General features: G+C 38.9%; 1 pseudogene; it reads right to left on the reverse strand.

Annotated features, from left to right (window-relative positions):
- Positions 1-25,513, reverse strand: part of LOC149241627 (F-box protein PP2-B11-like) — a 73,763-nt pseudogene that overhangs the window by 21,374 nt on the left and 26,876 nt on the right.

The raw sequence follows: 25,513 nt of genomic DNA on the forward strand, positions 1-25,513 counted from the left end.
CTCAGGAATAATAAACCCAAGTGATTGATATTATAAACAAAAAGGAACAATAAACCTAAAGGATTAATACTAAAACCCTAAGGGATTATGAACCTAAGGGAATAATATTAAACAAAAGGGACTAATATTGTAAACCCAAGGTATACAAACCCTAAGATAAATATTAAAAATACTAAAATAAACATGGTTGAATTAATAAACCCTAAGAATTAATACTTTAAACTCAAGGGATTAATAAACCAAATGGATTATTAATATAATACACCCAAGGAACTAGTAAACCCAACCATTTAATATTCAAAACCTAATGAATTAGTGAACCCAAGGGATAAATATTAAAAACCTAAGGGATCATGAAGTGCGAGGGATCGATATTAAAAACACAAGAGATTAATAAAGTTGACCATGATTGATATTATAAACCCAACCTAATAATAAACCCAAGGGATTAATACTAAAACCCCAAGGGATTATGAACCCAAGGGAATAATATTAAACCCAAGAGACTAATATTATAAACCCAACATTGGTAAACCCTAATATAGATATTACAAACACTAAAATAAACATGGTTTATTTTCATGGTGAGACAATCCTTGTCACAATGCGACATTCAACCATGGTTGACCATGGTTGGCTATGATTGACAATGGTTGACCATGATTGATATTGTAAACCTAAGGGAATAATAAACCCAAGGGATTGATATTATAAACCTAAAGGAATAATAAACCCAAGGGATTAACACTAAAACCCCAAGATATTACGAACCCAAGGGACTAATATTATAAACCCAACTTATATAAACCTTAAGAGAAATATTATAAATACTAAAATAAACATGATTGACCATCATTTTTTTCATATTGAGACAATCCTTATCACAATTTCATGTTGGACCATGGTTGACATCATAATAAACCATCATTGACTGAGGAATAATAAACCCAAGTGATTGATATTATAAACCCAAAGGATCAACAATAAACCCAAGGGATTAATACTAAAACCCCAAGGGATTATGAGCATAAGGGAATAATATTAAACCCAAGGGACAAATATTAAACCCAAGGGACTAATATTATAAACTCAAGCTATATAAACCCTAAGTGGAGACAATTTTTGTCATAATGCGACATGAGACCATGATGTCATGCGGAAAGATTCGTTAGTGCGGACACAACCGACCTTCCTAGAAGCCTAAGACTTTCTAATGACAAACAAGACAAATAAGAGCAATCCTTCCCTAAATATGCTTTTACAATATGAGAAATCAAGTGTTTAGATCCTACCTGTAATCCAACGCTGTTGTAGTAGTCCAGCTTCATTGATCCGGATGAGCTCCTCCTTCCCTTCGAAACCTGCATTCACTAACAATTAAACGATTAAATAGCACCTGAATATCACATAAAATAAAACATATTTAACATATAGACCAAGGAGTATATGAAACAACTCATAAATAAAAAATTGTTGAGAAGAATGGACTAATTTGTATTAAAAGGTAGCAAAAGGAACCATTACAACCTGAGCCTTGGTGTTGTGCAAGCTCCTCCCAGGGTCCACAAGAGTTCTCCCTTACTCTGATCAGCTCACCCACCTCCCAATGGAAACAAGCAAAGATGGTAATCTCTCCTCACAAGCTTCTACAAGGAAGTCCTAATTCCAGCAGCATCTACCCTTAGGAATGTTCAACTTTCAACCTCTCCTCCCTTTGGCCCAATGCCTATATTTATAGTGCTCTAGAGGAAGTTATTCAGGTCCACCATCAATGGGATAAGCCCCTCTTTGGATGGGATAGCTCCCCTCTTGATGGGATAAGTTCCTCTTTGGTAGGGATACATGAACCATCTGGAGGCGCTTCATACACGTCAAACAAGCTTCTAGAAGACTCTAGAAATGACCACAAGTAACTTTTTTGGAGTGAAACTTGCACCTTTTGACCTTTACAGGAGTATGCACCTACCCCTTTACATACAGAGCGTACAAGTACGCAGGTATTGTGAACTTGGGTTGCGTACACGCAGGTAAGGCTAAGAGAAACTGCGTACCCAGAGATATATAGATTTTTAATGACTTTCTCTCTTTCTTGAAGTTTGACATGAAGAGCAGAGGCATGAGACTTGCCAAGGAGGACAGTATGACAGTGGATGGAGCCATACTAACTGCAAATAGTCATGGTGACATTTTTTAGTGTAACAGATTGCCCCCTAAAGTGCGAAGCCTGTAGTAGATTAGGGTTTTATATGATCTAGGAAGGGTGAAGTACTTTATCATTTCAAGGAGTATCTTGCGGAGGACCCAGTCAGAACCTGCAAATATTCAACACAAAATACATATATAAGATGATATCATCGCTGAGGTAGGCATTCCCATACTCAGATTGAAAACTTTAACTAACATTCTAACTACTGCTCTGATACAAGAATGATTTTGCAGTACATCACAATCATAGACTTTTGTAGACACAGTATGGATGCAACCATCTGTTTATGATTAGTCTACTATATAATGAATACAAAACTCCTCGCAGCCTGGATGGTGGAAACTAGATCCAGGGTCTTCATCTCTACTTCCTGAATTGGTACGATTCTATCCATGCGAATAAATGAGTTGATGTCGAACATGGTAGAAACCACTTTATTACCAGTCGATGATGTAAACTGTTAACAAGTGTGAGAGAGACCACCAGTAATGTCAATGGTTCTCAAAGTACCCAGTACAATCCATGAAATGTGAATGAATGAGTTGATGTCGAACACATCACGGAATCCTTTGATCGAAAGTCAATGATGTAAACTGTCGTCAAAGGCGAGAAACCTGCCATTGATGCATGCAGACTTCAAGGTACTGATGATTTCTAAGTCATATTTCTAGATAATGTGCTGATGTCGATAGAAAGTGACCCGTTGCAGGCAAGCCCACAACACGAAATCATTATTCAAGTTGAAGAAATGTTGCTGTAAGGACTGACTCAGGGATGGTCAAATGGATGACAAGTATTTTGCATATGAATGGTTTATTTGTAGAGACCTCTTGAACACATAACGACACGACAGATGGCTTGGTGACGATTGACCCAAAGTTAATACACGGAAACGGTTGAAGACTTTCAAAGTGGTTTGATCAACTTTAAGGCAAAGGATTTCCCAACCCAGGTGAATGAAAAGTGTCGTGTTCCAGAGCGGTGATAAGTTTCTTCTATAACAAAGGATGACAAATAGGTTCATTCTTCTCTCTTTTCCCCCACCATTTCTGGCAAGTACCTCTTTATTTTTTACAAGCTTGAGGAGGATAACATATGCTTGATTATAAGCTCATCCTTCGGATGAGTCCAACTTAGTTTAGATTCAGACCCTAAGAAGGAGTGGTCCGTTCCTGTTTGTAATCGAACAGGTCCTTTACTGTGAAATTTTAACGAGTCCAGTATAGGAGAAACTCGGCGTTTTTCAATTTTAGAGAGTCTGAAAAAACTAAAGAAGACTCCAAGGTGAAATTTTTTGTAAATTTGTGTCTCTCAAGCCCGAAAAAGTATAAAATAATACCTGAGAGAACCGCTTGATCTTACGACCAAGGAGTACTTTCATAATTAATGCCTTTGACCTGAACAGTAAAAAGAGATTAGAGGCATGTTGTTTTATTTCCAGTATCGAATTTGAAACGACAAAAATCCAGCAATCTTTTCTTGTTTTTACAGTCAGAAAAGGGCTGTAAGAGGACCGTCTTTTAATTCCGTTTTAACGAGTGTAAAAGAAACGCTCGGCAATCTTTTCATATTTTAGGAGTCAGAATAGGGCTTAAAAGATGACTCTGATGTCTTGGTTCATAAAAAATGATGATTTCACCCTAAAGTCCTTTTGTCCTGCACAAAAACAACACATTACTCATACCTGTTTAAGATGGGCAAAAATACATTGAAAAATATCTTTTCATGGTAAAAAATAAACAAACTTAGCATTCATTCATCCAAAAAACCTATAAAAAGACTTTTTACCATGTCATTTTTACCATTTTACTGTTGAGGTCGAGAAAAGGGCTTTTGACAAGAAACTTCCCGTGGACTTTGCGGAGAATCCGACCGTCAGAATCGAGTGTCGTCTCTTTCAGGTATTTCACAACATCCTCTTCTTCAATTTCATCCGTTTAGAATTTCATTTCAAGTCTTAGTTTGATTTTTTAGAGGGTTTTGGGTTTTAGGGTCCGCTTCTTGGGGGACGCAGGTGCCCCATGGGCGACCTGCGTACCCCGACTTTTTCGTATATGGGAAAAAGGTCGGAGTACACAGCCCACCTTCAGAACAGCTGCGTCCCGCCACTCTGTTTTCTGAACGCGGGGTGCGTACTCCGCGCAAAGCAGATTTTCAAACCCCAAACACAAAAATCAACCATCAAATTTTTATTTTATGAATTCTAATCAATGTTTTTTGGTGTGTAGATTGCCCACCATGCTAGATTGGCGTGAAAGAGAACACGAAGATGTCGATTTGGCCGCAATAGGTCATCAACCTTCCATTGATGCTTTAAAGGCATGCGGTCTCTACAAGTACTGGGCCATACCTGGCATGAGGGCCCAGGTGCCATTCTTAGAGTGGCTGGTTGAAAGGTGGAACATTCAGGATCAATGTTTTTACATCGAAGAACACCAGCTCGAGATAGAGTCCTCCGACATGTACTTTCTCACTGGCTTGCCTAACAGGGGCGAGCAACTCTCTCTATTCGGGACTAGGCCGGGTGGCCAATCCCTTGCTAGTCTCCGGCTAGAGTGGTGCAACAATCAAAACCAGGAGAAGGGGATAGAAATCAAATACATATCCCGACCTGAACTTATGGTAATTGCCTTTATAGTTACCAGACTTTGCGGCACTACCGCTTTGCACATAGCCACTGGTTCCCAAATGCGGATGGCTATAGATTGCTTCCGAGGCACCATTTTCAACTGGTGCGATGCTGTGTTGGCCAATATGAAGGGCCAACTAACCAGGGCAAAGAACGGACAACTGAAGACCTTTGGATATGGGCATTTAGTTGTGAGCTTTGCCCTAGAGAGAGTTCCAATGCTGATCCCCCAGCATCTTACAGTTCCAATTGGGCCTCCTCGGGAGCCTAAGTTGACGAGATGGGTTGCGGTAATGGCCCGGCATCCTGATGAGGGAGCAGCAGTTGTTCGATTTCCTCATGGTTACTTTCACTGGGTGGAGAGCCAGGTCTTTGCGATTCAGGATTTTCCTTATGCCGGAATGGATTTTCGCAATGATCTGGACATGGTTCTTCCACAGGGAGAACAATGGGACGACAGAGGTATTTCATTTTTCACAAGTTTTTAAATTATCTATTTTTTTTGTTTTTTTATATATCGTCTCAAAATTGATAGTGACAAATTTTCAAAATGCAGATGTAGGTCCATGGCATCCGACCAGTCTCCGGGCTTTTGAGAGAAGAGTACCAGCTGTACCAGCACCGGCCCCACAGGATGCGGCCGCAGAGACCTTAGCCGAGCTGGAACAGGATCTAGAGCGTCTGACGGCGGGTATACCAGAGACGACTATAGACGAAATTCCTATCCGACTTCAGTGCTATGTGGTTGCAGTCCCAGGACCTTTCAGGAGGTTCCTGTGTAGGGTAGCGCGGGCAGTGGTCTCGTATAGAGAGCACCACCAGTGATTGGCTAGTCACTTTTGTAGACACATGCGACATTTTTGGTTTTTTGTACTTATCATTTTTGCCGATCATAAGGTTTTTTTCAACCTATGACCGAAGACGATGTATATTTTTTGACACACTCCTATCTATATATATATCGTTATTACCGGCTTATTTTGTTAAACATGTGTGATGAGATGTTTATAAATTTACATTTATGATTGTTACAAATGTCTATTTAACATTCGAGACGCCATTGCATCTGCTAATGTATTTAAAGACCTTGGAATATGCTGATATTCAATGTAATCAAATTCACGTTCCAAGAGACGCACCCTCAAAACCAATCTTAATAACACCGGATTTCTAATGGTGTAGACTCTATTAAGCTGTAATACAACGAGTTCAGAATCTAACCTCACTATCAAACTTCGAATCCCAAATGAAATAGATTCAGATAATAGTTCAATCACTGCACTGTATTCTGCAATGTTGTTCGTTGTTTGACCGAGGCTCACCCCATGCATAGAAACTAACTTGTCAGAGGGCGAATAGACCTTAGCCGAGCTAGAACAGGATCTAGAGCGTCTGACGGCGGGTATACCAGAGACGACTATAGACGAAATTCCTATCCGACTTCAGCGCTATGTGATCGCAGTCCCAGGACCTTTCAGGAGGTTCCTGTGTAGTGTAGCGCGGGCAGTGGTCTCGTATAGAGAGCACCACCAGTCATTGGCTAGTCACTTTTGTAGACACATGCGACATTTTTGGTTTTTTGTACTTATCATTTTTGCCGATCATAAGGTGTTTTTCAACCTATGACCGAAGACGATGTATATTTTTTGACACACTCCTATCTATATATATATCATTATTACCGGCTTATTTTGTTAAACATGTGTGATGAGATGTTTATAAATTTACATTTATGATTGTTACAAATGTCTATTTAACATTCGAGACGCCATTGCATCTACTAATGTATTTAAAGACCTTGGAATATGCTGATATTCAATGTAATCAAATTCACGTTCCAAGAGACGCACCCTCAAAAACAATCTTAATAACACTGGATTTCTAATGGTATAGACTCTATTAAGCTGTAATACAACGAGTTCAGAATCTAACCTCACTATCAAACTTCGAATCCCAAATGAAATAGATTCAGATAATAGTTCAATCACTGCACTGTATTCTGCAATGTTGTTCGTTGTTTTACCGAGGCTCACCCCATGCATAGAAACTAACTTGTCAGAGGGCGAATAGATAACCCAAGCTGCGGAAGAGATATTCCGTGTACTAGGACAAGCACCATCAGCAAATCCAATGTACGTTTGGAGAGGCGTCGACATCTGCAATATCAAGAGTAAAACCAAGATAAGCCAGAATAACGACGAAAAACACACTCTCTAAGCTAAGCACACTGTCTAAACTAAGCAAACATACCAGCTAGAAAGAAAAATTAACCTAACTAAACTAACTGAATCTCGATACCCACCATTTAAGCATAATACCTCTTTAGGTAAAGTCCATTTCTGGGCTTACCCAAAGAGTCCCCATCAAAATCTACCAGCTCATAGGCCCCTTTTGCTAGTTTTCGCTTGACAATGTAGGGCCCATGCCACATGGGAACGAATTTTCCAGCACCTAATTTATCGTTAGCTTGATCATATAATAGCACTAGGTCTCCTTCTGAAAAATTACGAGGGGTCACGTTACGATCATACTGAGCTTTCATCCTTTTTGCGTGAGTCTCGATTGCCAAAGCAGCATCACGTCGAGTCTCATCTATTTTAGCTAAGTATAACAGACGCTTCTCCTCTTCGGAAGTAGCTGGGAGTAATTCGATAGCCATTTGAAGTGATAGGATTTCACATTCAATGGGTAACACTGCTTCCAAACCATAAACTAGTTGGAAAGGAGTGAACCCTGTTGATGTTTTTACTGAGGTTCGATACGCCCAAAGCGCTGAAAATAACATGTTATGCCAATTCGACCGATGAATACCAATGATTCGTCGGATCATGATAACTAGAACTTTGTTGATGGACTCAACCAAACCGTTTGCTTGAGGATAATAAGGAGTAGAACTATCATGGCGTAAACCAAGCTGGCGTGTAAGTTCTGACATCATAATGTTTCGAAAATGGCGCCCATGGTCAGTGATTATTGCTTGTGGGACACCAAACCTAGTAATAATATGATTGAATACGAAAATCATTGTTGTCTTGCCACTTGCCTCGAATGTAGGCATCGCCTCGACCCACTTAGTAAAATAATCAACCGCAAGGATGATATACGCATGCCCCCCGGCCGAGTGAGGGTTACATGTAATAAAGTCGATACCCCATTTAGCAAAAGGACCAACGGAAATTATAGGGTGGAGAGGAGCAGGTGGTGCGCGCATCTTGCGATCAAACACTTGACAGTTGTGGCATTTCCGGACCGCAATGATACAATCTTTAAACATGGACGGCCAGAAATAGCCAGCACGCAACACCTTCTGAGCTGTGGCATACCCAGACATATGACCGCCACATGCTCCAGAATGACAGTCATTCAGAACCCTTTCTGCCTCTTCATGAGTTAAGCATCGACGAAAAACCAAGTCCGCCCCACGACGATAAAGAATAATTCTGTACTGTTGGGACTGGAATCAAATTTTCCGGCGTTCCGACTTTGAAGCTTCGGGCCGAAAGGATTGGGTTTGGAGATAAACGATTATATCCCCATACCACAGATCTAAAGTGCTGATAAGAAACAGAGATTCGTCTGCAATGGGCTCCTCTGCCACAGTTTCTGTGTCAGCACGCGGGAAGTCACACATCAATTCCGCAAAAACTAAGGATTTCTTAGACTTAGATTTTTCGAATTCCAAGTCGAACTCCTGCAGGATAACAATCCATTTGGAGTACTTGCCCCCTAGAAATTGTTTAGTCAAAATATAGATCATAGGGTTGCAATCCAAAATCACCGTAGTTTTACGGAGAAGAATGTAATGACGAAAACGCTGGACAGCCTGAACAGCTGCCAGGGCCAATTTCTCCACATGCGAATATTTTAGCTCAGTGGGGTTTAACGTCCTGCTAAGATAATATATTACATGTTCCATTCCGAATTCGTCTTCCTGAACTAAGACCATTCCAATGGTGGAGTGGGAGGCGGCGAGATAAAAAAAGTAGTCCTAGTTGTAGTTGGGAGGATGCAGCAACGGTGCATGGGTCAACGCGTGCTTAAGTGCATCAAAAGATTTATGAGCTATCTCATCCCAAGAAAATTGAGCATTTTGTTTCAACAACCGGGTGAAACCCTTTGTAACCTCGGCGTAGTTAGGAATGAATCGACGTAAAAAGTTTGCTTTCCCCTGCAAACTTTGGAGTTGGCGCAAACTTGAAGGAGGAGGCAATTTGATGATGGCTTCGACCTTCGAGGGATCGACGTAGATACCGGCTTTTGAAACGACAAATCTTAGCAATCGTCCCACTTCTATGCAGAAGACACATTTGTGTGGGTTCAACCAAATTCGATAATGCCGACACCTCATAAAAATAGCGTGTAAGTGGACAAGGTGATCAGCTCGATGTAAAGAATGAGCAGGCAAATCATCGAGATACGGTTGCACAATGTGTTTGATGTCGTGAAACGCGTAAGACATTGCCCGTTGGAAAGTGGCTCCGGCGTTCTTAAGTCCAAAAGGTAATTTGCAGTAAGAAAATGTCCCCCAGGGACAAATGAAGGCCACTTTTGGTTGATCGGCAGGTAGAATATTGATTTGGTTGTAACCGGAAAAACTGTCCATAAAGGAAAATATTTCACTACCGGCACAATCATCAATTATTTGATCAATATAGGGCATGGGATAGTTGTCTTTTGGACAAGCACGATTTATATCCCTATAGTCGATGCATATTCTTATTGTTCCTTGCTTCTTGTTAACTGGAACAATATTCGATACCCAATCCGTTAAGGGGATCGGATAAATGAAACCCGCTTTCAACAGCTTCTCGACTTCTGCTTTAATCGCAGCCGCTTTCCTAGGGTGTATCTGACGCAGACGTTGCCGAACGGGTTTAGCGTCCGGGTAGGTCTTAATGTCATGAACAACAATGTAGGGATCAATTCCTGGCATTTCCTCATAGGACCAGGCAAACACATCGTGGAATTCTTGAAATAGGACCTTGTACGTTTGAATTTCGTTATCTGTACACGAGGCACCTATATGAATGTTTTCAATAACTCCGGTTTTAACTGAGATGTCAATGGCAATAGTTTGGGAAATGTTTCCCAAATTCATCTCTGAATCAGGATGTTTCATGGGATTCTGAGCGTCCTTGACATATTCAGCTGTAAAAATTGATGAAAAATCATTTTCAAAGTCATCACCCTCAGGTAAAAACGAAGATCTATGATGAAGATCTTCCCATGGTAGATCGTCTACACTTAGGATTTCGCGAAGTTGTTCGTCAGATGACACGACTTCAGGAAACGTTATCCGTTCTGAGGTTGATGTGAAAAGTGATTCCTCATGGACCACATTCATTTGGTCGATTTGGGTTGAACGCGAGTTGGTAAAAGACTGCACGGCTTCATAAGCAATTTCATATGGACTCAAAGGCATGGCATCACCGAATGAGTCTATCTCAGATTCAGATGGGACAATCCAAGGATCATCGTAAATAATAGTGTCTGAAGTAATCATATGAATGGACGCGAATGAAGGGTCTGCATTGATCGAAGGAAAAGGAAAAGTTCCCAGTAAACCAGAATCTTTAACTAATCCTACACCAACATCCTTGTAAGGGATAGTCGTTTTACCGACATGCTGGATACTCTTTGAAGAGGCTGGGTCGGATCAAAAATAAGCCAGCTGGTCTATCGTTACGATCTTACCATTGTGTGGAAACTTTATAACTCTGAAGACCGATGACACGACCGCTGTCATAGCGTAAGACCAACTGCGACCCAAAAGAAGGTTGTAGTCTAGAGGGGCATCAACCACCTCCACATCCAGACTAACAGTTTTTCCTTCAACCCCTATAGGCAAATCCTGTAGAATGCCAAACGGATGGAACCCACGGCCATCAAAGGCCTTAAGAATCGTCGGGGATTGGTTCAGTGAATGAGAACCAAGCGATCTCCAACACTGAATCGACATAATACACGTAGAAGCTCCTTCATCAATTACAGTCTGATGAATAGGCCTGTTTTTGACTATCACTGGAATCTGGAAAGCCATCTGATGAGGGAGACGCGGTGTACTATTTTCTAGATCAAAGATTATCAGGTTTGGGTCCTGAATATCAACAGCTCCTATAGCCGACAAGAGTAATTTTCGTTGTGTTGGGCATGATTGCAGCACTTCCAAAGCCGACATTGCTGAGGGTGAAACAGCTAAATCCTCAACAATGTTATAATTCTGAGCTGCTCTCGCATGTGGATTGAAAGCAGACTTTCGAAGTATACCCTTGGCGGGCGGTTTGATTATCAAGTCCGGGTTAGGTTTCTCGATCTGTAGTGGATCGGAACCGAGAGCTGAGGTTGATGGATTAGAATGAGAAGATTTTGCTTCTTTGCCATCAACAGGATTCTTACTACCATAATCTTGCGATCGAGTCGCAATCCGTACATGAGAGATCATCAATATGGGTTCTTCACTGGCACTCGAGGAAGAACCTATCATTTTACTCTCCTGCTTCGGAAATGGATATTTCAAAACAGCAGGAGTTGGGGAACCTTTAACGATTTTCACAACCTCTGCCCGATGAGGGCAATCTCTTGTGAAATGATCTTCTTCACAAATTAAACAAGGATAGCGAGGTTTGCGCTTTTCGTCGTTAGATTCCAACTTCTCTTTTTTCTCCTTTGGAGCCTTGTCTGCTTTATCCTTCTTCTTGCCTTTCTTCTTACCACCGTTTTTTGATTTAGCCGTAGATGACTCTACAGCGTGAATGTCGGCGGTAATTTCAAGAGAAGATTCTCCTGTCGGGGAGTCAGGTAAGGTTATTATTGGAGAAGAATTCTATGAGGATTTCTTCTTACTTTTAGTATTCACCGTACCAATCATGCCATCAGCAGCATGAGACCCCGAAGGAGCAACAGCGATTTGATTCGACTTAGGAAGATCCGGGATCTTCTCGTGCAACGTACCCGACTGAGTGTAAACTAAGTCAAGGTACTAGGCTTGAGCAATGACTTGCTCCTCAGTAACTACTCCGGCCTTAGCTACATCTTCAGTAATCTTCGGTAATAATGATTTTACAAACCATTCAACTAAGATTTGGTCCGGGATAAAAACTTTCACTAAACGTCGTCAACGTCTCCATTCATGAATATGATCGGAAATATAAGTGGAGGTCGACTGTTTTAATGAAGTTAATAGCTCCGTGCCGTTATCGTATCTGACCAGCAACTGAAAATGAGTTAGGAACGAGGTAGCTAACTGGCTAAAATTGTAAAAAGAGGCCCGTGGTAACTCAATGTACCACTTGGTCGCGAGACCAATGAGCGTACGCTGGAAAAGACGTAAGCGGATCGAATCATACGATATAGAATTTGAAGCACACCAGAGGTGGTAAGTCATCACATGGTTAGGATCTCTAAAACTCTGGGTCACAATACCAGTTCCAGGAGGAGGATATACAGGATAACTAGGAATAGGAATCGCGTTCGGGATATTATATCCTCCCGGAAAACCAGGATTAACCGGACCGTACTGGGGTTGTTGAGGTTGTTGATAAGTGTACCCAGGATACGGTTGATACTGGTAAACCGGTTGTTGGACAGCAGGACCGAATTGGTACTGTCCCTGGTACTGTTGATAGGTAAATTGAGGTTGACTTGTTACAACAGTACTTAAACCAGGCTGCCCTACAAGCATCTAGACCGTGGTTTGAATCGTAGATCCGGACAACGGTAAAGATGTCTGAGGAGTGGTTGCAGAGACAGTAGAAACCGGAGCTGTCGATACTCCAGAAGTAAGTGCGGTAGATGTTACGGTAGTTGCAGCAGTCGTTTGAGATGGAGTACTAGGTGCAATTGGCGGCTGAGTAACTACCGAAGTTACAGAAGTTTGAATATTTGACTGGACAGGTTGCGGTTGCTGGGGTGAACCAGAAACTATGGGTTGTCGAGTTTGAGGTAACAACTGTATACTTGGCTGCAACACCTGTTGACCTTGTGATGGATCCCACACTATCATTCCGGGGTATTGACCCGTAACAGGATGAGAATACTGAGATCCATAACCGGATTGAGGATAGGATTGGTGACTGAAAGGCACAGTTCCCATACTTTGAACATATGACTGACCTTGAGGTGGTTGATAACCTTGACTCGAGTATTGACCTTGAGGTTGATAACCTTGGGGTAAATACTGATACTGGCGTTGACCTTGACCTTGAGGTTGATACCCTTGAGGTAAATATTGATACTGAGGTTGACCCTGAGGTACATATTGAGGCTGGGGTTGACCTTGAGGCATGTATTGTACTATGGGTACATACTAGCCTTGAGGTTGCCCCCCAGACACGATTTTCGTACCTTAAGGTTGCCCCCCAGGCGGTAATTGGCCACCTTGAGGTTGAGAAACGGGAACTGAACCTGACATCATGTAAATGTCCCCTACACCCAACGGTTTATTACCAGTGTTTCCAACTAATAACCCATGATCAATGGGTTGAGGAGATGCCCCCGCAAAGGTACCAGAAAGTGACTGATACCCGGTGGGAACAGAAGGACCGCCGTGTAAGAAAGATTCAGGAGATTGAGTGAACACGGATGACTGACCAGACATATTTACAGGAGTATAAATACCTCCAGGTGGGAAAGGAGTACGAGGTGGAGAAAAACCTACCCCTGAGTTGTCTAAATAATTGGTTAACGAAAGCTACCAAGTAGTACTTCTAGTAGGACTGTAAAAGATAGATTCACGCTCCCTTAGATCAATAGTAGGTTGATCTTCAAGGATAGATACGCCTAATTCTTCCTCTGGAGCAAGTTCTTCAATAGCTATCAAACCAGTAGGAAGATTTTCGTTGATGACTCTTTCTACCCTAGGTGAATCTGGTACACTAGAAGTTGGAGTAACAGGTTCAGATACTTCAGGTTCTTCGCCTATATCACTAGTAGATGAAAAACTACCAGTAAGCTCGGAAACTGCAACTGCTTCAGGATTATAACCTGTCTCTAGACTTTGGTAATCTTGATGGACTACCAACGAAGACTCTCCTTCTTCAGGTGAACCTACTCTACTGCCACTAGGAGGAGTTACAAGGACCTTTAAACCTTCGTAATGACTCGGGACGTCTTGAGGAGGTTCACCCCGAAGTCTACGGGATTTCCTCAACAATTCGGCCACAAAAACAACCTCAGGAGACTTGCCCCGAAGTCGACGGGACTGTCTCGGTAATTCCGCCACAGTTAAAAACTTTTAACTACTGCACACACAAACAAAGTAAAATCTCAAAGCAAACCACCTAAAGTCTCTAAAGAACCAAACAAATTTGAATCACACGCCTAAAAAATCTAGGGCGTCAAAACAAGCACAAACAGTAACCTTCCAGACCGAAAACGCTAGTTGGAGATGAAACCCAACATCGCCGGATTCAGTACAGAAGTGGCGGGTGGAACAGTTACCCTGGCAACCTGCTTAATGAATAGACCGACACAAGTTCCTCCACTTTAACCGTCTCGAGTGAAGTGAACCCCCCGGAAAATCCAAGTGAGTCTAGCCGACGTCTGCTCCAGGTACAGTGGGATCTTCCCTCCACCGTCACCTCGGTAGAATCCTAAAGATAATGGTCACTAATGTTACCAACTGCAACAAATGCACCTGGGGGAACAGTCTACACTCTGACAGCACGCAAGGGCAGAGTATCAAGCTCAATCCCCCTGTCGGCTCCTTGACAATAATCCAAGGTTTACCGACAAGTGACCCCTGTCTCCTCGACAATGGTTAATCCGAGGTTTACCGTTTGTAATACGTGCGTGTCTAGCGTCGTTCCCAACGAGGGAGGATTGATCCCCTCACTGGTTCGGACACGAGCTCGTGCTTCTCCTTTAAGAGGAGCTTTCCCAGAGTACAAATGAAACAATTGGATTTATTCTATCACAACATAAGCTACTTGTTTGGTTTTGTTGTCTTGGAGAGTTAATTACTCTCCCACTCCAAGACACTAGCCTGATCTAAATTGGTGTTTCAGAGCCCTAGTAAATAAAAGTTACTAAGTTGATTTTACTTTAAGCGTTAATTTTATGGTTTTTATTAAAGACAAAAGGTAGTGGAGATGAAACTGGTGGTGTGTAGACTCGACTCGCAACCACTACAAAGATGCACCTAAGATGAATTACACTACTTTTCTTTTTCAATGAATCTCCTAACTAAGAGAGTTGGAAAATGCAAATTTTATGGAAAACAACTTTCTTAGTAAAGACAATCAAAGAAACAATTCTCTTTATCTTTTCAAAACATACAACTCATGACCACTAATTACTCTACGGAATTTCCTTTCTCTCCCAAAAGTCTACAAATGCTACCAAAGCAAACTTTTTCCAAAAGAATTTTTGTGTTTTTTCTATATTAATAAAGCATGTAAAAACTATTTATCAAACCAAATTTAACAAATCTAATACAATCAAATCAAATTCACTCAAAAGCAAATTAAAAGGAAAATTACCTAAAAGCAAAAAATAATGAGGACAAAAGCCTACAAGGATGATTCCCGGATGTTTTACTCAGTCAAAATGCAACTAAGGATCAATTCATGCAGAATCATAAACTAACCAAAAAACAAAATCGAAATCTTTTTGTTCTTTTTTCTCAAGAATGAAATTCAAGGTTTTAACAAACAAACTTTTCGAGATTCGCAAAGAGAAGACACAAAGGTAGGTCTCTCACAAGAGTGACTTCTAAGACAGGCCCGACTCCTAAGAGGACTGACCAAAACCAAGGAGATCCAAAGTTTGACAACCTCTAATGCCAAAGTCACTACAGGACCTGTTAAAAATCAAACCCTAAGGCAAAATCCCTATGAATTCCACCAAAACCCTCGACACTAACGGGACAAGTTCAGGTGAAGATCTCTGACAGTAAACTAATGGATCTAGGCAGTAAAACCAAAGTAAAAACAAAATCTAAAGAGAAAAAAGATGAAAAATGAATTTTTCTCAAATTTGACAGGGGTACGCAGGTGATCTGTTGGCACAGGCGCGGGGACGCCCTGTGCACAAAGACGCAGTGCGTACAAGTACCCACTGTGTCAAACTCAGAGACTGCGTACTGCTGGCAAAGCTAAGAAAAATAAAAATCTAAATTGACTCTAAGCTAACCCACCCAAATACACAGCTAGACAGCCAAAAATCAGAAAACAAGCGATTTTTCTCACACCAAAATATCAAATCAAAAAGAACTCAAACACATTCATGGATTCCCCACTGGAGTCGCCATTTTGTCACGTGGAAAGAGTCGTTAGTGCGGACACAACCGACCTTCCTAGAAACCTAAGACTTTGTAATGACAAACAAGACAAATAAGAGCAATCCTTCCCTAAATATGCTTTTACAATATGAGAAATCAAGTGTTTAGATCCTACCTGTAATCCAACGCTGTTGTAGTAGTCCAGCTTCGTTGATCCAGATGAGCTCCTCCTTCCCTTCGAAACCTGCATTCACTAACAATTAAACGATTAAATAGCACCTGAATATCACATAAAATAAAACATATTTAACATATAGACCAAGGAGTATATGAAACAACTCATAAATAACAAATTATTGAGAAGAATGGACTAATTTGTATTAAAAGGTAACAAAAGGAACCATTACAACCTGAGCCTTGGTGTTGTGCAAGCTCCTCCCAGGGTCCACAAGAGTTCTCCCTTACTCTGATCAGCTCACCCACCTCCCAATGGAAACAAGCAAAGATGGTAATCTCTCCTCACAAGCTTCTACAAGGAAGTCCTAATTCCAGCAGCATCTACCCTTAGGAATGTTCAGCTTTCAACCTCTCCTCCCTTTGGCCCAACGCCTGTATTTATAGTGCTCTAGAGGAAGTTATTTAGGTCCACCATCAATGGGATAAGCCCCTCTTTGGATGGGATAGCTCCCCTCTTGATGGGATAAGTTCCTCTTTGGTAGGGATATATGAACCATCTGGAGGCGCTTCATACACGTCAAACAAGCTTCTAGATGACTCTAGAAATGACCACAAGTAACTTTTTTGGAGTGAAACTTGCGCCTTTTGACCTTTACAGGAGTACGCACCTACCCCTTTACATACAAAGCGTACAAGTACGCAGGTATTGTGAACTTGGGTTGCGTACACGCAGGTAAGGCTAAGAGAAACTGCGTACCTAGAGATATATAGATTTTTAATGACTTTCTCTCTTTCTTGAAGTTTGACATGAAGAACAGAGGCATGAGACTTGCCAAGGAGGACAGTATGACAGTGGATGGAGCCATACTAACTGAAAATAGTCATGGTGACATTTTTTAGTGTAACACATGATTGACCATAGTTGACCATGGTTGGTTATGGTTGACCATGTTTGACCATGATTGATAGTATAAACCCAAGTAATAATAAACCCAAGGGATTGATATTATGAACCCAAAGGCTAGATATTAAAAACCTAAGGGATCAAGAAGCGCAAAGGATCAATATTACAAACACAAGAGATTAATAAAGCCTAGAAAGTAATATTCTGAAAACAAAGGTTCGATAAAATTGCATGATTATTAATATTATAAACCAAAGTGATCAATAATCCTTACAGATTTCTAGTATTATAAACTCAAAGAATAAATAAACTAAAGGGGTAAAATTTATAAACCTGATGGATTAAACCCTTAATATTGGGGTTTAATAAACCGAAGGGATTATTATTATTATAAATCCAAGGGATTATTAATATTATAAATACGAGGGATGAATAAACCCAATGCATTATTAATATTATAAACCTAATGTTATGGTTGACCATGGTTGACCATGATTGATAGTATAAATTGATGCAGGAGCATGAGGCTTGAGGACAAAAGGCTTCAAATTTACCAAAAATACAAAAAAGTTTACAAGCAAAGGAGTGGGATCCTTTAGCTATCAATTTACAAAGTTTTATAGATAGGATTTGAGCTAAAAATTAGGGATTGGAGTGATTTTGTAATTAATTCAAGTAGTTTAGACTTAGTTGATATTCTTGAGGAAAATATGAAGCAGATTAAGTATTTTCTAAGATTAGAAAAATTCAATATATTAATCGAAGATCTGATTGTTAGAATGAAATGGCATTTATGTGAGTTCTGAAGTAGTTTAAAAGGATTTTGATTGATTTGGCTTGATTAAGCCGTATAAGATTAAGTTACAGAAATTGTATCTCTATGTATTTGTGTATAATTGGTCAATCCTGGAGGTGATGTATTCCTTCGAAATATCTCTGAGTTCTGTTGATTTACAGTTTGGCTTTTGAATAAGAGTATGCAAAATCTGTATTGTATCGCACAATCTTGCGCTTTCCATGTTTTGAAATAATTTGGTTTTATTCTAAAAACATTGGGGAATATGGTTTGAGACAAGTTAAATGTAGCGAAGGTGTTAAGTTTGGCAGAACAAAGAAAAGAAAACCTGACAAAATTGTGTTAACCCAAAGGAGTCTAGAATCGTCTGATCTACAGATCAAATAGATCTAATGGACATCACGCATCAATAAGCTCGTGCGCTAGTCAAGGAAGAAAAATGGTTTTATTTGTGTAGCTGTTTATCAGGTGGAGAAAAAGTGGTAAGTTGTATTTTGAAATTCTAAGCGATTCCATTTATTGATCGACACGTAGCACTCAGGTAGAGAGAGAAAACCACTTTATCAAGTGGGTAAACATCATGCAAGATCTCCATCTTATATCACTCTTAATCATCGGATCAAGTGAGTTTTGATCAACGGTGGAGGATTGCTGATTATTTTTGTTGATCGGGTGAACCAACAACTGTCGAATTGAAGGTAAGATCAATGACGAAGAGTTAGTGTGATAATGTTGTGGGAAAAAGTGGACATGATAAGGAATTATCCAAAAATTTAAATTACTTTGGATTCCGTGGCAATTGAAAGGTTGTCATATTGCAGCTAAATTTAGCAGAATAGCCAAGTTTAGAGTTAGATGACTCATACTCCAAAGGAAATCCAAGAAGAAGTTCCACCTGAACTTGTAGAAATCATTTCTAGATTTGAACGATTATCCATTACACCTACACCCAGAGCATCATTTATGGTATTAGAGCAGCCTACTGACACTGAACAAAATCTCAAGGATAAGAAAAACAAATCCAACATGTCTTTCAGAGTTGCAAGAAGAGGTGGTGGTCAAAGAAGAGGAAGACCCATTGGAAATTTTTGAAGTGTTGGAAGCTATGCAATAGATGCAAGCTAGATTGGAAGTAATGGAAATGGGAAGAGATGTAGATGATGGAGATGTCAGTGAATCTAAAGCTGAAGTTGTAGAAGAAGAAAAAACTACAGTTGTAACTTTTGAAATGAGATTATTTAAGTAAGTATTGAGATCCACATCCAAGCCTAGACTTGAAGTTTCAATCTACACAGGGAGCTTAAGCCCTGAGGAATTGATAGACTAGATAAATGATATGGAGAAATTCTTCAATTATGGAGAAATAGAAGAAGGAAAGAAGGTGAAGTTTGTTGTCACAAAACCGAAAGGACATGCAACACTTTGGTGGGATGGAGTGCAGGCAGAAAAAAGAAGACTTGGCAAACAACCAATTAATAATTGGAACAAGATGGTGGAAAAACTGAAAAGTAAGCTTTTGCCAAGTGATTATCAACAAACATTATTTAAAAAAATGCAGAATCTTAGACAAAGGTCTATGATAGTAAAGAATACATAGAGGAATTCTACAAAGTGAGCATAAGAGCAGGACAAATCCAAGATACAGATGAGAAGGTTGCAAGATATGTGAATGGTCTCATAATGGAGATCCAAGATAAGATAAGTGTACTGTCTCCTAAAATAGTAGAAGAGGCTTATTAGATGGTATTGAAGGCTGAAGAAAAACTCATGAGGAAGCAGTCTGCTAGAGATAGGGGTACTTTCCAAGGAAGGGGAAATCAAGGTGGTAGAGGAAGATCTACAACACCTAGAGATGGAGCTAGCAGTAGTTCAAGTCAGCATGCATCCACAGGAGGTGATGCAAGTGGTAGAGGGAGTTCTTCCAAAGGAAGGGAAGGCAGAGGTAGAGGAAGAGAAATCAAATGTTATAGATGTAACAAGCTGGGACAAAAACCTTATGAGTGCCTAGAAAATATAGGAATGAATCAGAGGAATGCAATTGTTGCCAAAACTAAAGAGGAATCAACAAAGATAATAGAAGAAGAGAATGTACTAGAGAAAGGGGAGTCTTTGGTAGTCAACAAAATTTTGTTAAAACCAGATAAGGAAATTGTTGAACCAGCACAGAGAAAAACCTTTTTCAGGACTGTGTGTAAGGTTTAAGGGAAGTGTTGTCAGATGATAATAGACAGTGGTAGTATAGATAATTTGGTCTCCACAGAAGTGGTGGAGAAGTTGAAGTTGAAAACAAAGAAACATATAACACCTTACAAGGTGTCATGGCTTCAAAAGGGATATCAGTTGGCAGTGAATGAGAAATGTGAAGTGGAGTTGCAGTTGGGTAAATATGAAGACAAAATCCTATGTGATGTGATGCCTATGGATGTGTGTCATATATTTTTTAGTAGACCTTGGTAGTATGACAAAGGAGATATGCATGATGGAAAGAAGAACACATACAAATTTAGCAAAGATTGTGTCAATCATACATTGTTGCCAATAGAAGAAGAGGATACATCAAAGAAACCTAATCCAAAGACCCTTTTGCTGAGTGGAAAGGAGTACTTACAGCATATGGAAGAACATGAGGTAAGTTTTGCATTGGTTTGCAAACCCAAGGTAATAATTACTTCCACAAAAGTTTCTGATTTACCAATTGAAATTCAAGAGATGCTGGACAGTTATTGTGATATCATTGTAGATGATTTTCCTCGTGAGTTACCACCCATTAGAAAAAATAGTCATCACATAGATTTGATTCCAAGAGCAAATCTGCCTAATAAAGTAGCTTACAAGATGACTCCCATAGAGAATGAAGAGATTGGGAAACAGGTTCAGGAACTGTTAGACAAGGGACTGATTAGAGAGAGTTTGAGTCCTTGTGCAGTACCAATAGTGTTGAGCCCAAAGAAAGATGGAGGTTGGAGAACATGCACTGATTCAAGAGAAATCAATAAGATAACAATCAGGTATAAATTTTGTTTACCTAGAATTGAAGATTTGATGGATTGTTTGAGTGGAGCTAGATATTTTACAAACAGATTTAAAAAGTGGTCATCATCAAATCAGAATTAGAGAGGGAGATGAGTGGAAAACTGCTTTTAAGACAAATGAAGGATTGTATGAATGGATGGTAATGCCTTTTGGATTTTCGAATGCCCCTAGTACATTTATGAGGCTCATGAATGAAGTTTTGAGAGAATTTATTGGAAAATTCGTAATAATATATCTGGATGATACATTAGTTTACGGCAGATCAAAAGAGGAACATGTGAGACATCTAAATTATGTCTTACATAGGCTACAACAAGAGAAGTTACTGTTAAATTTAAAGAAATGTTAATTCATGAAGGAGTTGGTATATTTTGGCTTTGTTGTTTCTGTTGAGGGGTTAAAGATGGATCCAGAGAAGATCAAGGCTATCATGGAGTGGCCTTCACCAAAAGGTGTCTTTGAGGTAATAATTTTTCACGGTCTTGCTAGTTTTTACAGGAAATTCATAACGAATTTTAGTAAGATCAATGCTTCAATTATTGACACAATAAATAAGGGTAGAAAACCATTTAAATGGACTGTTGAAGCAGAAAATAACTTCAGTTGTTGAAGAGAAATATTACTAAGAAGCCTATTTTGATTTTGCCTAATTTTAATAAACCTTTTCAAGTGAAGTGTTATGCCAGTGGACAAGCCATTGGAGCTATTTTGAGTTAGGAGGATAGGCCTATATCTTATTTTAGTGAAAATCTGAATGAGTCAAAGAAGAAATATTCTTCTTATGATAAGGAGTTTTATGCAGTGGTGTAGTCTTTGAAGAAGTGGAGACATTACTTGATGTCCAAGGAGTTCATACTGTATTTAGATAACCATGCATTATAGTATATTATGCAACTTCCAAAGCTTAACCAAAGGCATGCAAAATGGGTAGAATACCTTCAAAGTTTTAATTTTGTGTTAAAATATATAACTTGTCAATCAAACAAAGTAGTAGATGCCTTAAGTAGAAAAAACATTTTAGTTCAAGAAAGTCAAATTCAAGTGTTGGTTTTTGATTTTCTTAAAGAGTTATATGAGAAAGATCTAGATTTTAAAGAGGCATTTAAAGCTTGTAGAAATCCTGTTATGTTAGACAGAAGCAAGTGGCTGGATTATTTCCTGCAATAGGGATTGTTGTTTAAAAGAAATCAGTTGTGCATACCAAATTTTTCTATGAGAGAAAATTTTATCAAGGAGAAACATAGTGGTGGACTGGGAGGACATTTTGGTGTAGACAAGACTTATGAGCAGTTGAACTGGTTATATTTTTTACCAAAGATGAGAGCTGGAGTGGAAAAGTATGTAAAAAATTGTAAATTCTATCAGTATGCAAAGGGAAGGAGCCAAAACACAGGTTTGTATGTTCCATTACCTATTCCAGATAGGCCTTGGGATATGGTAAGTATGGACTTTGTTTTGGGTTTACCGAAAACTCAAAGGGGACATGATTCAATTTATGTAGTAATTGACAGATTTTCAAAAATGGCACATTTTATTCCATGTTATAAAACCAGTGATGCTACTCACATTGCTAATATGTTTTTTAACAAGATTGTAAGATTACATGGGTTACCTAAGAGAACTGTTTCAGACAGAGACACCAGATTTCTTGGACATATCTAGACGACATTGTGAAAGAAGCTTGGAACTAAACTGAGTTTAAGTTCTGCTTATCATCCTCAGACTGATGGACAGACTGAAGTTGTAAACAGAAGATTGGGTAATATTCTAAGAAGTCTTGCAGGTGAACATCCAAACAGCTGGATCAAGTCTTGGCATAGGCAGAATATGCTTATAATGATTCTCCTAATAGGAGTACAGGGCAGATTCCATTTTTTATAATTTATGGGATGCACCCAAGAGGAGTGTTTGAATTGAGATACTTGGGAAAAGCTAAAATGAGAAGTGCCAAAGGAGAATATTTTTCTACAGAAGCTCAAGCAATACATGAACAGGTAAAACAACAATTACAAGACATCAACATAAAATACAAGAGCAAAGCAGATTTGAAGAAGAGAGAAGTTAATCTTGAAGTTGGAGATTTGGTTTTAGCACATGTGAGGAAGGAAAGGTTTCTGAAAAGGGAGTATAACAAGCTAAAGTTTAAGAAAATTGGACCATCCAAAGTCTTGAGGAAATTTTCTACAAATTCATAGAAATTGAATTACCCCCTGATATTGGGATATCTCCAATTTTCAATATTGCTAATTTGTATAGGTATGAAAGTGGAAATGTAGATGACACAACAGAGGATGAAAACAAGCAAGAAGTTGATTGGGTAAAACAGTTACCTCTAACAAATGAATTGCTGCCAGAGAGGATTTTGGACAAGAAATTCTTGAAAAAGACAAGAGGACGGGAGTATTTTCAGTATTTGGTCAAATGGAAGGATCAACCAATTGCTGAAGCTACTTGGATGACAGTTGCCATGCTACAGAAGTTGGGTAGTTTTGTAGAAGAGCTCATGGATAGGAGCCCATGAAGAATTTTGTCCTCAGGAGTTTGATGCAAAAGCATGAGGCTTGAAGACAAAAGGCTTCAAATTTATTCCAAAAATACAAAAAAAGTTTACAAGAAAAGGAGTGGGATCCTTTAGCTGTTAATTTACAAAGTTTTCTAGATAGGATTTGAGCTAAAAATTAGGGATTGGAGTGATTTTATAATTAATTCAAGCAGTTTATACTTAGTTGAGATTCTCGAGGAGGAATATCAAGCAGATTAGGTATTTTCTAGGATTAGGCAGATTCGATCTATTAATCGAAGATCTAATTGTTAGAATGAAATGGTATTTATGTGGGTTCTGAAGTATTGTGAAAGGATTTTGACTGATTTGGCTTGATTAGGCCATATAAGATTAAGTTATAGAAATTGTATCTCTGTGTATTTGTGTATAATTGGTCAATCTCGGAGGTCGTGTATTCCTTCGAAACATCTCTAAGTTATATTGATTTGTAGTTTTCATTTTGAATTAGAGTATGCAAAATTTGTATTGTATCACACAATCTTGTGTTTTCCATGTTTTGAAATAATTTTGTTATGTTCTAAAAACATCGGAGAATATGGTTTGAGACAAGTTAAATGTGAAAAAGGTGTTAAGTTTGGCATAACAGAGAAAAGAAAACCTGACAAAATCTTGTTAACCCAAAGCAGTCTAGAACCATCCGATCTATAGATCAAATAGATCTAACGAACATCGCGCATCAATAAGCTCCTACATTAGTCAAGGAAGAAAAGTGGTTTTACCCGTGTAGCTGTTTATTTGGAGGAGAAAACGTGGTAAGTTGTCTTTTGAAATTCTAAGCGATTCCTTTTATTGGCTGACACTAGCACTCGGGTAGAGAGAGAAAACCACTTTATCGGGTGGGCAAACATCACGCAAGATCTCCATCCGATATCACTATTAACCATCGGATCAAGTGAGTTTTGATCAACAGTGGAGGATCGCCGATTAGTTTTGTTGATCGGGTGAACCAACAACTGTTGGACTGAAAGGTAAGATCAAAAGTGGAGAGTTAGTGGGATAATGTTGTGGGAAAAAGTAGACGCGATAAGGAATTAACCAAAAGTTTGAATTCCTTTTGATTCTGTTGCAACTGAAAGGTTGTCATATTGCAGCTCAATTAAGTATTTCTACTAATTTAGTAGAATAGCCAAGTTTAGAGGTATATGATTGATATTCCAAAGGAAATACAAGAAGAAGTTCCACCTGAACTTGCAGAAATCATTTCTAGATTTGAATGATTATCCATTACACCTGCACCCAGAGCACCATAAATCCAAGTTAATAATAAACCCTAGGGATTGATATTATGAACCCATGGAATTAGTGAACCCAAAGGATAAATATTAAAAACCTAAGGGATCAAGAAGCACAAGGGATCGATATTACAAACATAAGAGATTGATAAAGCCTAGAAATTAATATTCTAAAAACAAAAGTTTGATAAACTTGCATGATTATTAATATTATAAACCCAAGCAATCAATAATCCTTAGAGATTGTTAGAATTATAAACTCAAAGAATAAATAAACTATAGGGATAAACATTATAAACCTAACGAATTAAACCCTTAATATTGGGGTTTAATAAACCAAAGGGATTATTAATATTATAAATCCAAGGGATTATTAATATTATAAATCCAAGGGATTATTAATATTATAAATACAAGATATGAAAGGCGGTGCATTAATAATATTATAAAAATAAATTATTAATTAACCTAAGGAATAAATAAACCCAACAAACTAATATTAAAAACCTAAAAGAATAATAAACCCTAGAAATTAATATTTTTAAGCCAAGATATTAATAAAACCAAGGGATAAAATGATAAACGAAAGGAATTATTAATATTATAAACTCAAGGAACAAATAAACCCAATTGTTTAATATTATAAACCCAAGAGAAAAAGATTATAAACCTAAGGGATCCAAAAATGCAATGGATTAATATTAATAATGGAAAGGATTGATATTTTAATCCCAATGGATTAATATTATAAACCC

The sequence above is a fragment of the Pinus tabuliformis genome, chromosome 8 (genome assembly GCF_031772625.1).
Source record: "Pinus tabuliformis cultivar Carrire ecotype Pingquan chromosome 8, CPIR1, whole genome shotgun sequence".
In the NCBI taxonomy this organism is placed as follows: domain Eukaryota; kingdom Viridiplantae; phylum Streptophyta; class Pinopsida; order Pinales; family Pinaceae; genus Pinus; species Pinus tabuliformis.